Source organism: Psittacula echo (genome assembly GCF_963264785.1).
Source record: "Psittacula echo genome assembly, chromosome: 16".
Taxonomy (NCBI): domain Eukaryota; kingdom Metazoa; phylum Chordata; class Aves; order Psittaciformes; family Psittacidae; genus Psittacula; species Psittacula echo.
Window position 1 is genome coordinate 4,177,606 of NC_137752.1, and position 16,268 is coordinate 4,193,873.

Consider the following 16,268-nt stretch of genomic DNA (forward strand, 5'->3'; position numbering starts at 1 on the left):
TAAAGAAGGGAAGCCCAGCCTTCAAGAGAGTGTCAAGACTTGATTATGCGCATGACTTTGTGGTTACTGAGAATGCTACTGGCCTCTCTGATGTTGCATTGAAGAATCTTGTTCTGTTGATAAAATCAAACACATATATACGGGTGCCAGTGAACATCAGTCACGTGTATATCATTTCTAAATGTAAATTCTTTCTGTACATGAAAATTTCTAAAGGTACCACAGCAGAAGGTACAAATCAGCTTCATATAAGGCTGCAAATATTCCATAAGCTAAGCGAGAGAAGGAAGGAGACTAACACAAACAAAACATGTCACTGACTATTGCCAACTGGAAGAACGCCAAATTCTGAACTTCTGTGGTTCCACAGGGTGATGGTTTGCTCTTCCCTGTTGCTCAGAATTTGTCACATATCTGTCTAATTGGGACACTGATGGGGGAGTTGTATGTGGCAAGACTACAGAGAGTTCTGAAGATTTTACTGTTTCCAATGGAAATGGTAAACTGTGTTCAACATATATTTCTAGCCCAAATATGAGAAATATTCACTAAAAATGGTTATATTGATGGAAGGTGATGAAACAAATTTCATCAGAGTGAGTCTGAAGGTTACTAAAGAACAATAATCAAAGTCAGATACTTTTAAATCAGCAAATCCAAATCATTTGCATCCAAGCATTCAAGAAGAAATAAGTAAAGATTGCCTTGAACTTTCAATTCTAATTCTTTCAAGAGGCCTGTGAACATTTGGCAATCTAGAAGATAAATAACTTCTGTTGAGAAAGTGTATATGAAGCAGTGCAAGGGTTTGTAAGCCAGTAAAACCAGTTGTCAAGTTTCACCATTACTTTGACAGTGGTGGAAAGGTAGACTTAGAATCAGTGCCAGCAAAGTTAAATTTATGGAGCCTAATTCTGAGACTAAATCCCTCATTTTCCGCATGGATTACTAAGATTGATACAAGTGCTGCTGAAAGAGGCTTCTTTATAATAACTGACTTGTTATAAGATGAGATTTTAATTTAGAAAACCAAAAAACCTTGAAGCAAAAAAATATGCAACATGTAAGGTGGATTGAACATGGTTCATAGATAATGTTAAAATGTGTTTGTTAATAGGACCACCGCCTAGTAGGCATGGCTCTAGAAATGAGCTGAAACTTTGTAAATTCAGGCTAAAAATATGTCATTGTTGGGTTTTGGACTTTTTTTCCCTTTTAATGTGAGGAAAGCCAAGTAACTTACTGAGACTCATAGTGACTTTCCCTACTAGCACTTTTTTTCTGTTAAGATTATGTGTTCTTACTAAAATGAACTCTTCAGTTCTAATGTCATGACCTTCTGAATTCCCATGTCTTATTTTCTGTGGGAGGTTGGAGCTGTTGGTCCCTTACAACCCCTATAAACTGGTGATCAGGAAACATGATTCACTGGCCAGCAGCTCTGCTGCCTGTGTTTCCTTTACTCTGCTGTGTACTTTCTTGGGCAAACATTTGCTTGTCTGATGGTCCTTCTGCACAGCACTGAAAACACCAGCTCCTCCAAAAGCATCTATAAATCAAATTCATTATCAGTAAATAGAGCTAAATTCCAATTGTGATTGAATTGGGTAACTGCAACTTGGTACCTCTTAGAGGCTACCCAAAAGCTGCAGTGTTACTTCCACCCATTTTATTCTGATGCAAACTGCTCCTGGCTCCGGGTTTAGCTAAGGAGTAGCAATCTAACAACTGCTGCACTTCAGAAAGAAACAGAGGTGAACCGTTTCTATCTCACTACTAACCAGTTTGGCTGGCATTTCTCTGGGAGGCTGTGGTAGCCTTAAGATATTAACAATGATTTTCCCACAGACCCTCAATGCCTAATTCATCTTCTTCTTTGCTGTTGATTCTAACCTAAGATGTCTGGATCTTCCTGGGGTTTGGCAGGGGCTGATGCAAGCTGAATTATTTATTTATTTATTTTATTTATTATAATAAAAGTTCTAACATTTGTAGTAAAAGTCTGCGATGATCACAAATCCTGATCTGCACAGTACATGCAGGAGAAAATGGAAAAATCCTTGACGGGTCTTCCAGTATTGGACTTCATGGCTATTCCTGCTGCAGATACTGTTGCTGCCTTTCTCAGGATAGAAAATGTGAGCAGGATATGAGACAGGAGCAAAGCTGGGAAGTATCAGTCACTAGGTCTCTCAGTATGCCCAGAGGAACCAGGGAGGGAATGAGATGCATTTAGAGAAGTGCTGGAAGCAAAATCCACTTCAGGAATAAATCAGTGTATATTCCTGAGTAATAGTCTAACTACTTTCCCATCTCTCAACTGTTGTGGGAAACACAAGGCAGCTGTGGATGCATTACACATATTCTTGTGTTTGAAGATTATGAGGATTTGTTACCACATCCTCCATTAGCCACTGAAGCTAACAGAGCTGAAAGTGTGCAGGGAAACCCATGCTCTTGGTGGACAGATTAAAGCGCAACACTCCTGTTTCACATGAGGGCGTGCAAGTGCTGTTTGTCCATCCATCCAGGGGAAAGGATTCCTCAGACCTCTGAAAAAGATGAAACTCCCACTGTAGAAAGGATGGTGTAGCTGGTTTAGAAACAGGTGATTTTCAGTGCATGGTGAGGCAGATGGTGAGAGGAGCACCTCAGCACCTCATGTGTCTTCTCCTCTTCCCCAGAATGCCAAGTGCCCATCTTGTCTCTTTTTTGAAGCCAGAAGCGAACTGAGGAAAAATCACATTTAAGCTGGGTCCTTTTGCTGCAGTCTGTGGTCAGGATTCTGAAGTTATTTACATGAACTGATCTCACCCAAAAGAGGTCACCATCAGAAGCCGGTTTTATTCAATCTTGTGCTGTCCAGACTTTCTGATGTAAAACAATAACAGACAGAAGTTTTGTAAAAGCACACATGAACACCTCGATGTGATGGAAACAACTCTGAAGACAAGTTGTAAAAGCCCAGATGTGTGGGAAGTCTTACTCTGCAGCCTTTCAATCTGCACACTTTGGTGTGATATATATTTTAATAACTAAAACATCCTCTGCAAAGATGAACAAGGACTAACAGATTATGTTGCCATTAGAGCTGTTATTATTATTATTCATTATCCCAGAACTCAAAATGTGTCAGGCAACAAACAAATGTGAAAGAAAGTATTAACATACAGGTTACCCAAGGGAGAAAATTTAAGGTTTGCCATGCTAATCCTGTTATGCAAGAAACTTATCTGATTTGACCTTTATGACAGTGATTACTAAATGCTTATTGTATAAGAGGTGGCCAAACATCTGGGTTTATAGTTTTATAACCAAACATTGTTGGCAATGGTTATATAGAGCTGCAGCACTGGCATCCAAGATCTAGATCTCTGACAGCTGATGTCAGCTCCTATGGACTAACAGCAAAATGCTGGTACCAACAAAAGTAAAAGATTAAATAATTAGGCATTATTGAAACTTTCTTTTGCTTGCCCTCTCTAAAGAACATTCTGTGTGGCTGAGAACACACTCCTTGCTACAAGGAGAAGCAAAATGGTTAACTACTGAACTGACATCTGGTGCTCCGAAAGAGCCAAGAATGTTACTGCAGAGGTCACAAGGTGAGTTGCGCAGTCCCTGAATAAAATGAACCAGGAGATTTCATGTACAGAGTATCACATTTCTGAGCATATTCTTGACATCTTGTCATATACACATCACCACTGTTATAAATGGGTCGTAATAGCAGTTCCCTTTGAATGCAGTGCTTAAACATACAGTATTCTTCCAACAAATTCCCTGGTTTTGAAGAGATTTGAAAGCCAAACATTTTTTAAAGCGATATGCTCAATAGGAGTGAATCACGAGTCCCTGCAAGGTGCAGACAATGACTGACTGAGACAAAGACATTCACACAATTTCTCCCACCTTTTTGTTTAATTCTATTCATCTACACATTTTGCCTGGCAGAACTGGCAGCAAGAGAGAAGCAATATCTATGAAACTAACAGAAGAGAGAAATTCAAGTTGGAGAGGCAAGGGGAGGTGAAACCTTCTGTTCCGTATGATTCTGGCAGTCAGATACTCCATGGGTCTCATCTGAATTTCCTTTGCAGTGCCAGTTTCTTCCTAAACACACTGCTTAGTGCTTGTTCTACCAGAAGCAACAGTTTTTAATATCTCTAAGATGTGAAAGAAACAGTGGATGTTATTTCTTTCACTGTTTAAAATCTGCTAAGTACCTGCTAAGCATCCTGTGAATTCCACAGGATAACCAGGGAGAAAAGCCTTTCCTGCCCTCAGCTGCATTTGTTCTTACATTATGAGAAAGGATAAATTTGGAGCATGATTTTCTGTGGACTTTTTTGACTTATCATTATTACATTCTCTCTTTTTCATCTCTTCTTTCAACAAAACCAAGTTATGTATAGGAAAATTGAACCCTTTTTGTTGCCCGCGTCTGGACTCACTGATCTTTGTACTGTATCATTTGAGGAATGAGAAGTGGACAGAGTAGTCCTAGAGCTTGGATCTGACTTATACAATTATAACAGGTTTTAGTTTGTTTGCCTGGTTTTTATTTACCACTCTTCTTTGACTCAGGGCTGCACTTTCTCTGCAGAATTCGCTCTCCCAAACCATCTGTTCTCCTTCTTGCCAGCTGCCAAAATATGTTCTCACTCCAGTGTCAGTCTGAGGGCACTCAGGCACCCTGCATCCACACTATCGCACTTCCAGGGATTTTACTTTGCACTGTCTCTGCAAACTTACTCGAATGCCACTGGCATTTGGGGAGCACTGCAAGAGGCCAGTCCTAGTCTCAACAACATCTCTGTGTTGTGCTTTTGCATCCATTTCCTTCGCTGTAAATCTCCCGCCACCAGCAGCAACAATGCCAAAGGCACCTTATCACCAAAGTAAAGTTCTATTTTCTCAAAAAGTATGTCAGTAGAATACTTCAAAGCCACATTTATTACAAAATTCATACTTGATCCCAGATAGTGTCCCTCAGGAAGTTCCAAATTGCTTTTTCAGTTCAGTTGCTCTGTAACATTTTATCTGGCAATTTGACAACATCCACTGACCAGCAGTGACATTGCAAATCCAACAACCTATTGATGGTCTTATGAGTTGTAGCTAAGAGACATCAATCCAGCTAAGCTGTAAATAGCCTTTACAGGCCTTAGAAAGTCACCTCTAACATCTGCTCTGCTTAATGCAAAAGTCTGAGGGGAAGCATGGCAGTCCCAAGCCTCTGTCACAGTGGCAGAAGTCCTGCTTGTCTGTAGTTTCACCCAAGGTGAAATGATTGGTGAAGGAGGCTGCATGTCTGTTTTATTCCACCACAGTACGTCCACTTCTAATCCACCCTGTGCTACTATTTGAGGGTGCAGATCCCTCCCAGCATTTTGGGTTTATACTGGGAGCTGGCTCTTCATCATCAGTGGTTTTTGAATATCTATTGTCAATGCTGACAAATGTGCAAGTCTGCCTTCAAACAAGAACTGGAAATATTACTGGGATTATCTTGCATGTCAATGTCACTATCCAGTCACTTAACAATCACTCAAAGAAATGATATAAAATATCACTTTTTTACATAAAGGAATAATAGAGTGTTTGTCAGTCACTTCTAGGCTGACTGAGCCCCTTTAACTCTCTGAAACCAGAATCTTTTTTTTTTCCCTAAACCTCCCGAGAAAATGTTGACAAAACAGGCAATTTTCTGTAATTTCTCTGCAAGCTTCTGTCAGCACGAGAGGCAGCCAGAGCCCGCTCATTTCAGATAACACCACGGGGTAACCTTTGACATCCACCCCCTCTCTGCCGTCGGAGGCTCCTCTAAGTGCAACAGTTGTGTCTTTCAGGTTGCAGGATGCAGGCCCACAATTTGGGCTCTTGTTCGCTGAAGGCAGCCTTTGTTTCCCAGCTGACTAAGAAGCTCTTATAAAAGGGATAAGAAATGTAGTTAATAGCTTGAGAGTGGCCTAATCATCGGCTGCTATTACCCCTCCAATATTAGGGAGGATGACAGACCTATCAATAACAGAGCCCCAGGTGAGGTACGGGAGCTGATAACGTGAACTTTGGCTTGATCTTTGCTCTGCAGAGCACAGCACTTATTTGAAAGAGAAGCCAGCATCTATTTTTTTCTTCATATTGTGCCAAAAATCATTCAGCTGAGCAGCTTTTGTTGTGTTTTTCTATCTTAAACCACAGTGATTTGACCAATTTCATTTATAAGCAGAGATGAAAACATAAGAACTCTCCTATCAGAACACGTAAGCTGGAGATATGCACCTGTGTGCTTGTGGCCACTTGCGTGACAGTAAAATGAGGTGAAACGAGAAAGCAGGTCTCCATGTGCTGCTCATCTTTATATACACATAACTACAGCACCACACATATGCAGATTTGCACAAAGATGTATCACACATGTACTGGTTTCCAGTTAGTGTGTCCTTGAGTGAACATACAAAAGCAAAACATTCAGCAAACACATCGTAATAGAATCTTATGGTCATGACAGACTAAAACACAAGCAAAAGCTATAGACTAGTGCTACTGGATATACTCTTGCTTGGAAACAAGGCTGGGCACACTGTAGGAGAGGTTCTTTTAGTACCATGCAATCTCAGACATTATGAGCCTCAATCCAGTCTCTATATACCCAAGTGACCAGGACTACCTGTTAAGGAGGAAGTGCAGGAGCTTTGTGATAAGAGACAGGAAAGACATCATATCTTTCTTGATCCATATTAAGTCACACACTCCCCACTATTTAAAGGTACAACTTCCACAAGCATCTTCATCAGCAATTTAGATACAGCTCTTGTAAAAACCTGGATATGAAGAACCTTCATGTGTCCCTAAGCTCCATCCCCCTGTGTATGTTCAGTCACAGTGAAAGTCTTCCTGTTCTGGTGGTACAAGACAAGAAAGCCACATCCCCATCCAAATTTTTGTCCCAGCTCCATGTTCTCATTTCATCTTTGGAAAACACAGATCACAGCGCTGGACTACCAGTAAGCAACCCTTAAAACCAGCTCTTACTAGTGCCCAGGGTACATTGTACCAAGGCTGGAAAAGGGAACCCTGCCCTGGTGTCAGAGCGGGGAAGGTACATTTCAGAGGACATTTTCAGTGCTGCCTGGAGCAAGCACCTTTATTGTGCTATTTGTCCACTGATGGCTTTTCACCTGGAAGTGACAGTCAGGGACCTGCCTTCTGTTCTACCCACAAGTAAAGGAGGTTATGAAGGGCTGTCAGCCTGGGGAGCAACCGTTGCTCAGGTAGCTGGCACTGGAACTGATTCACATTTCAACATGACACAGAAATACCCAGGGTGCAAACCACGGAGCCTTTAGCAGAAGGCTGTAAGCTCCCATTGTGTTGCACTGCATGAAGCTTAGTATTTATACGAGATCACAGCTAAGCAGGTTTCCTTCATTGTCAAACTATATTTAGTTTGGTTAAAAAAAAAATAGAAATCTGTTTAATCCTTTTCTTTTGAAATAAGGGAACTTTCAATATAGCCAAAGTGGATGCTGGTTCTAAACAGATCCAGTCTTTTGAGAACGGCTTTATTTTCATCAGGTATTTAACTGGAGTTTTGTTACTAATGCTGGACTTATAGTAGCTAAATCCAATATAATACTTTCCCGAAATATTACTCAGAACTGCTTAGGCTAATATTTCCAAAGCCAGAATTCTGTAAAAAGCTGATGGCACAATTTCAAATGGCTCACAGCCACATATCACGAAGTCTGACGTTAAAACTGTTCTTACTCTAGGCAAGTTGTTTGTTCTTACACTATTGTGGCAATTCTTGCATCAACTCCTGCTATGGCAGCCTTTTCCTAAGCACTGGTCATGGCAGTCTGCGAAGTGTAAGAATCTGTAATCCCAACACTCATGAGAGGATGCAGTGAACAGATTGGGATCTAAACCCAAGGAAATGTGAGCCCAGGAAGAAATAATCCCTTTGAATGCCAGCAGCAAGCAAAGGTGAAGGAACCACCCCAGCTGCACTGAGGGGCTCTCTGCGATTTCCCGGCTCAGAGGATTAAGCAGTTTTCTCTGCGGGGAGCCTGCTTCATCCAGCTACTGCTGCCTTGGTCTAGGAGCATGGAGAGGAGCAGTTTTGATCAGAAAGATGCGGGTTCCAGCAGGGTCCCATGCACAGAGCACCCTGACACAGCACTCGCCGGGCATGTGTGCCACACTCACTGTGCACCAGTGCCCTGACACACACACCAGAAAGGCTCGATCCATCTGCCTACGACTGCCTCACCAAGGCAGCCTGCGTGATCCAGACCCTTGATGTTGTGCTTGAGGATGACAGTGGCCTGCAGGCTTGCCAGCACAAAGATATGCAAACAAGGTCTGCAGAAAGGCACTGGCTTTTCAGAACCAAGGACACCAAGATGCTGCTTGATTTGGCTGTGCTTTTCATGTGCAGTTCAATCAACATGCATCCTGGCAGCTGTGACATCCTGTCCAGCCTAGGATGAGCATCTGGAACATCCTCCTTTGTCTGCTAAAATCTGTTGTTTGTGAATGAGGCAGGGTTGATGTTTCCATTGTGCTGCAGCAATGCCGTTAGTTATATTAACTACCCTCCACCCAGAAATGACAATCCAGCATATCTCCAAATTAGCCTTTTTATTGAAATCAATAAAGGAGAAAACACATGACACTAAACTATTTGGTGGCACTTTTGTTGTAAACTCATTACTGGGAAAACAGCAATTGGACAGACCTTTAACCACTGTCATTGATTCCAGCACAGTGAGGGTGATCTATTGAGTTAATCAGTGAAGTTACTGCGGTTAGCAGGGGCTGTATGCTGCCTTGCTCAGCACCCAGCTACGGCTAGAGAAACTCCCCAATTGTATGATAGTTGTAGGCCACGTATAAGTCTCACAAAAGCAAAAATTACGCCAGCACCACTATGCAAACAGACTGGGTTTAAAGGCAGTATTTCACATTCTAAAAACCAAATATATGTGTATATATATATAAAAATAAGTATTTTTAAAATGCAATTCTGGTGCTGAACGGTTGACACATTGGCTTCTGTAGCTGTTTAGCCGTGTGAGCAACCTGCTTCTGCACTTCCCCAGCACCACATCTGGTGGTGCTGTAAGACTCAGGCATGCTCACCCTCAGACCTGGGTGTTTAGCTGATTCCACTGTGCAGCCACTAAGGTCCAGGAAGACAGCACAGAAATGTAAAGAGCAGCCCTGCACAAGCAGCTCCCCATGTATTCTGCAGCCTGTGCAAGTCTGCAGAGATGTGCTTTTAAGAATAAAATAGAAGTTTCAAAGGATGCATTCATACAGGTGACTATTTGATTTTTGCAGAACTGACCCTTTCTGACCCTCATTGCCAGTGCCATGCTGAAACTTTCAACCCTTTGAACATTGGTAACTTTCAGGGCTATGTATCTAAGGAAAGGTTAACATGGCTTTTTTTCCTTCAGTGACTAGACTTTTAAGTTCTATTTGTGTTCCTCACAATTCCTTTTTCATCAAGACTGCTAAAAGAAGAGAGACAGCATCAGTATTAATACAATGCTCTATATCTCATTCCTGGCCTCATGACAGAATTTAGACAGCAAAACACTTAAAATAAGATTTGTTTCACAAGAAAGAATGAACTGAATTTTTGCAGGTATCCAGTATCTGAGAGCTTTAAAAAGCCAGCATCTGATAAGAAACAATTCTTGCAAGAGCCTGATATCAGTTTATTTCTAAACACATATTTATTTGCAGGCATTTGGCATCAAGCTGCTTCTTGAAAATACCAGGATATGACATGTGATGCCAAATAATTTTTTAACATTCTTTTTGTCCATGGTGCCCCAGATAAGCCTCTGCTCCCCAGTGCCTGTGCAGCTCAAAAAGAGCAACAAAAGAAATTTTGACAGGAAGCAAACCCCTTGTGTAAAGGAGAAATGTCTGAGAATAAGGCACATTTCTTGAGACACAGGATACAGAAGTTTCTCCCCTCCTCTCTCAAAAAAATCTCTGTAACAACAACCAGGATTTAGAAGTTAATTTCAAAGTGTTCCCAGCCACATTTATAGTTTCCATGCACATGCCTTTCACTTGCTACTGGCACAGGGTGGGAAAGTGCCTCCTCCCAGCACCTCAGCCACCCCTTGGAATCCCACAGCCTCACAGAGCAGTTGGGTTTGCTGCCTGCTTGAGACATTAGTCCTATCCATCATCAGGGACAGGCAGGGCAACGATGTATTTGCCAAAGACACCATCTCAACAACAAAGATGCATGGCCCTCCAATTGCTGTATTAAAGCTGAGCTAAAATGTTTTTCTACTTTATAGATTCTTTTAATAGATTTTCCCATACAGACACTAACTTCTTTTTACAGAATTTTGTGAGGATCCTCAAATTCACCCAAGGGAGAATTTATCTATTTACTCAAATGAAAACCAACTATTTCCTTGGGAACTGTGTGCAGGTTTCTCCCAAGGATGAAATTCTCTAATTTTACATAAAACCCTACTAAACAGTTGCCAAAGTTACTGGGTTTGTTTGTGTTTTACAAAGTAACTATTTTACATGACAGTAATTCTTTCTTCCAAGAAAAACAGGAAACAAATTGCATCAAATGTGAGAACATACACTTGTAAAATTTTTTAGCGACCAAAAGCACTTCAACTTTCTTATACAGGAATAAATGAATGTAACCTCAGAACGCTTCTCTCAGAATGCTCCTCTCCGAAAGCCAGAGACACAGAAACTAAAGCAAGACAACTAATTAGACCAAATTCTTCCAGGAAGATTTCATCTATTTCATGTGCAGTCCCAGCATCATAATAATACCATTTCTGTCTCCTTGCAAACAAAGAAATGAGTGTGAATGACATCCTGGGCAAGACTAAAAGCCCTGCCACACAGCTGAAATTTCTTACCCATTTGAAAACACACTGAACTACACCAGTTGCTTTGGCAAACCAACACACAACCCCAGAGTGATCATGCAACTACACAAAATTGCCTCCAAAAGAGACTAAAGTTGATGTTGGTAGAACAGGAAAACTTGGAAATCTAGAAACAGCAATGTAGGGATTTTCAGTTTCAGTTGTTTGAAGGAAGGTCAGCAGTAATGTCTGTTCCTCAAAGGCAACACTCAACAGACTGGCCTGTTTCTGGATAGGTTTCAATGAAAGTTATTTAAAATAGCCATGCTTTACAAGAGGGCTATTCTGTGTGAGCATCTGAGCTGCCTCAGCTTCCTTGTTGTAGAAGACTATGGCAGATTGAGTCCATCATGGAAACGAAACACGTTTTCAGCTTTTTAGTACCATTCCTGGAGCCAAACTTTCATCATTCATTTCAAGAATTCGGTTCAAGGGAGGGAGTGCCAGACTCCAAGTGCTCCACTAAAAACTCTTCAGCTGTTTTTCACATAACCTTTTAACATGAAATCTATACTTGGACGATGACAGCTCTGCCATGAATTGAAAGAGAGCTGTTCCCCATTAGCTGCACATTAGCACTGTCTCATTCCTCCACTCCATACTAAAAGTGAACCTGCCGGTTACCAGGAGAGCACCTTGGACCACTGCTGGTGGGAGCCGCCCTCTGCACTCCCCATGGCTCTAACTGGGCCTCAGGGGAAAACAGGAGCTCTGCTGGATACCATTTCAAAATGCCAAACAAGTGCTGACTTGCTGGCACCTTAAAATTCTGTTTCCCTGGTTAAATCAATCTGATCTTTTTTTAATGTTTCAGACTGTAAACCTTTGGATTTGCAGGGCTTCTGCTCATCACAGAGTAGCATCTTTCTGCCATGTAAGATCTACATGGTATTTTTCTTCTACAAAATTTAACATTTGATGGCCTTTACAAACATAATTTGGATAAAAAGATGAGTCAGGATTTTCAGCACTCCAGATAGCAACAAGTTTATGACTCACAGTCAGCTCTTATTATGACTGAAGGGCTTTTCAGCTTATGGTGCAAGAAAATCTTGCTCCCAGACCATTCCATACTTTATTGTGACTGAGGCAGAGGTGCTGTAGTTTTCTGGTAGCAACAGATCATCTCCTACTTGTATGTCTTGTGCTAAGGATATTTATATTTTCTTTCCTCAGCCATCTCTGCGTTACAATATTCCTTCTTCACATTTTCTCCTTTCATATCCCCTGGCATTCAAGACTTCCAGTGGGATTATTGTTTCTTCTTGACTCTCTGTCCTGAAGTGTTATTAATTTCACAGTATGGTTCTGTACAGCCTCAGTTCCCAGTGATCAAATTTGCAAGAATCAGTCTGATCTACACTGGACTTTTAAGCTGTGAAGTGCTTTGGGATCCTCCAGAATCAGCTCAGATAGACCATATCTGATAACATCAGCTCCTGAATGTCCTTTCCTCGCACAAAATTACAGAACTTACAATGGAAAAGAACTTTTTATTCTCACTCTTTCTTTGAACTGTTAAACTGACTTTGTTGCTGAACATCAGAATTTGGCATATAGGAGGTCAAATAATTTTTTCAGAGCTTTATTTCATTCCTGAAAGGATGTGACAAGCAACTAGTCACATATTGGCCCCATTATTCCCTTGGATAGCCAGGAAATTTGGGAAAGACTCAGAGGGTTCTCAGGGTTAGAAACACAGCCAACAGCAGCGTACTGTACATCTTGTTGAAAAGTTCCTAAGCTACACACTTTAGTTTAAAATTATGCTGCAATTTTCAAGCACCAGGATATTGGCTTCTCTGGAGACAGTTTGGGGGTGTCATGCTTTGATCCCCCGTTCAGTTCAGAGGAAAGGAAACAAAAGGCAAGGAAAGAATTTTGTTAAATGGCCAAGTCCCCCTCATTCCCACCATATTGCAGAGTCAACTACATCCCATTTCAAAGTGAAAGAAAGGAGATACTGCTGTAAAGTGCACAGACTCCAACCCTGATTTAATGTTGGAACAGGCTAATGTACTTATCATGGGAATATATAAATACAAAGCTTAAAATAGCTCATGCATTGCACTGCAATGTGAAATGTGTTCAGATAGAAACATAAAAAGATGTTTTGAAAATACAAATGAGGAGAAACATACAGATACTGTGTATTCCAAAACTTCTGAATTTTGGTCATTGCATGATTCTTTATCATCGATCCCATATCCAGCAAAATTAGATTTACTGTCCTTGCTTCTTATGAAATTACACAGAGGCTGCTGCTTTATTCCTCTCCAGGACAGTAAAAAGCAATAAAATTCTTGCAGATTTCGACAGCAGGCAATTCAATAAAAGGCTATATATATTTTATAAGTACAATAAAGACGAGTCTATAGCTGAATCATAAATGGGGTTTTGTTTGGTTGGTTTGTTTTCTGTAAGCATCCTTGTTGGAGTCTGTTTTCAACACAGGTTGGTCTTCTCAACACACAGCCTTCTCTTTTTGGGGAGAAGCAGAATGAAATTTATATCTTTATAATGTATTATTTAAGTTTTGCTCAAGGGTTTTTGCAATGTGTGTCTGTTTAAAATTTAAAGGTGTTGTGGAACTCAATACTTTCCAGTTCTTGATTAGTGCTATAAAATTTTACACACAATTGTTTGTTACACTGTAACGTGTATCTATCTTATCACTGTGGCATTCCTTTTTTTATGAGCAAACAATAAATATTTGATACATACATAATATTTTCTAGACTTGCATCCATGATCAGAATATTTTTTGAATTCTGCAATGATATAACGTGGAGATTAACGGCTTAGTGTATTTCTGAATAATAGTGCTGCAATGGATTTAGTGACAGTGCCTGTCTGATGAAATACAAGGTTTGATACAAATGTAAACCACAAATTTAACAACATGCAAATGAACTGCTTGTAAAATTACAGATGTGTAAATTTTTTCTTCTCCCTTGAAGAAGGAAATTTAAGGACTATGACGAAGCTGGACTCAGATTAAAGAAAAAAAAACCAACCAACTCCCTGTCTCCAGTCTCTAGGACATGTTCTCCAGCACTGAACAAGATATCTATCTGAGCAGGGAGTGTGGCATCAAACCCTAAGTTTCCTGGCAAAGGAAACTTTTCTATGCACCTACATAGAATCCACAGGTTCCAAAAGTTGCCCTTTAAAGTTTGCTAGTTGAAGTCTGACTCATACATCAAGGTACAAACTATTGTCATTTTATTAGATTAAACGAGGATACAATCTTTTCAGAGTATCTAAACACTATGGGACAGATCTAAATACCTCTTTTCACCATCACTGTGCAGCTAAAGCCATTGTGTTTACTGTAAGAATGATAAATAAAGGTGTTTTGTTAACCAACAGAAGGTGATGCAGAATATCTCTGTCTCGAAATGAAAATAAGTATGCTTTGGGAAGACACTTATGTCAGCCGATCAAATGTAAAGGAAGAATTCAGTTTTCAAGCTTTTGGTTGACTTGTTAGAACACTGTATTTCCCTAAGAGAAAAAGTGTGAAACCTCCCACCTTACAAATAAATCATTTAAATGAATCATAGTAGGGAACACAGAGGAGATAAAACCCCACACTATTATAAAAGAGCATTTAAGGGAGAAAAATGGTGGTTTCTAGGCTTAGAATGATCAAGATGTGAGTGGGGAAAAAAAGAGGAAAAGAATGAGAGGTATGGACTCACCTCAGACTTCTGTTCCCAAATTACTGGTGATTTGAAACCTACTCCTAGGTACCATCCACATCAAGCACTCAGAGCTTGGTATGTGAGGGCTAAACCCTTTCTAAAATAATTGCAGCCTTCTGCTTCCTGCCAAAATCTAATGGTAGAATTTTCCTTCGGCATTGTCATTTTGCTATTTCAGGATGTTCAATCTGTATATTTCTTCATGTTTGTGACTTTGGTGGTTAAATGTTATGGGGTTTCATATCAGAAGCATTAGACCTAATTGCTTTTCTCCTTTCCAAATAATTTTTTGCTTATTGAAAGCCCATATAACACTGGAAAAACATTGAGTCACACCGGATCTATACATGTACTGACACCTACATACCTTGCAGGACAGCAGTGATTCAGGCCCAGATCCGGGAGTATGTGTCCTGTCAGAACATCTCACAGGCTTGCCTGAGGAAGCAAATAAAACAGAGCAATCAAACCTAAACCTTGACAATACGAAGATTTTTTTACAACTTCATAAAATTTTAAAAGCATAATAATTGATAAATGCATTTTGTCCCACAGCTGATGCACTGTGAGAAAAAGAGGGACCTGGTAAAGAATGGAGAGTGCTTTGGAATTGCTGTCTTAAACATTCCAAGCTGGGCACTGGAATCATCACACACCATCTCCCCAGGGCAGAGGCTCCAGGGTTCGATTTCCTCCCAGGGATGATTCTTCCACTCTCCTCCAAGGACAGACTGACTGCCAGCACAGGGCTCGGAATGCTGTGGAGTAGGCCTGGCTACAGTTGTACACCATATACTCTTGAGTACCACTGCAGACTGGTCTATAAAAGTTACAAAAGTCCTACAGGCATAAAAGCTTTTGTCTTCTCCACTGTGCTAGTTCAAACTCAGATTTCTCAAAGGTTTTCCCGCTAGAGATGTGATGAGTACCAAATGCAGGGTGCAGCCATTTCTGTTCCCTTTTCAGGTAAAATTGCCTCTGAAGAGCAAAACTTGACTTGTACTAGAAGTCTGGTACAGAATTGAGTCAAAGCTCTCAGGACTTCTCTGTGACCCCACAGGGGAATGAAGGAGCCTCCTATGGCACCTGGGGAGTATCCAGCATCCCAAATCTCTGCCCAGCCCTGGTGCCTGTGTCAAAGCTTTTGTATGGCATACAAGAGGTATAGCAAAACATTTCATTAGCTACAGTGTTTTCAGCAGGGGATTTTTAGGCCATAGAAATCAAACCTTCTGTGCCCCTAACAAAGTGCAATGTAGATGTCCTCGTTTTCATTCTGTAATTGTACATGAATTTCCTCAGCCTGACAAGATATGGATCCTATGAGACAAAGAACTGTCCATAATTACTGGCACCTCTCAGCAGAGGACACAGCTTCAGCTTCATAGTAACACATGCTTTTTCCTTACCTGGAGTTCAGCCATGGGTCTAAATTCCATTACCAAAAGATGGAGGTAACAGTGATTTTTAGCATCACTATTCTCTCTCAGCAGTGTAAAGTAACATCAGTGCAACTGCATGACAGGACACGAAGCCTTAACTCGTAATTCAGCGAGTCCAACTTAGTGCAGACATCTATGCCAAGCAACTACAAGTTTTAATCAGAATTCCCTTCTGGGAAAATTAA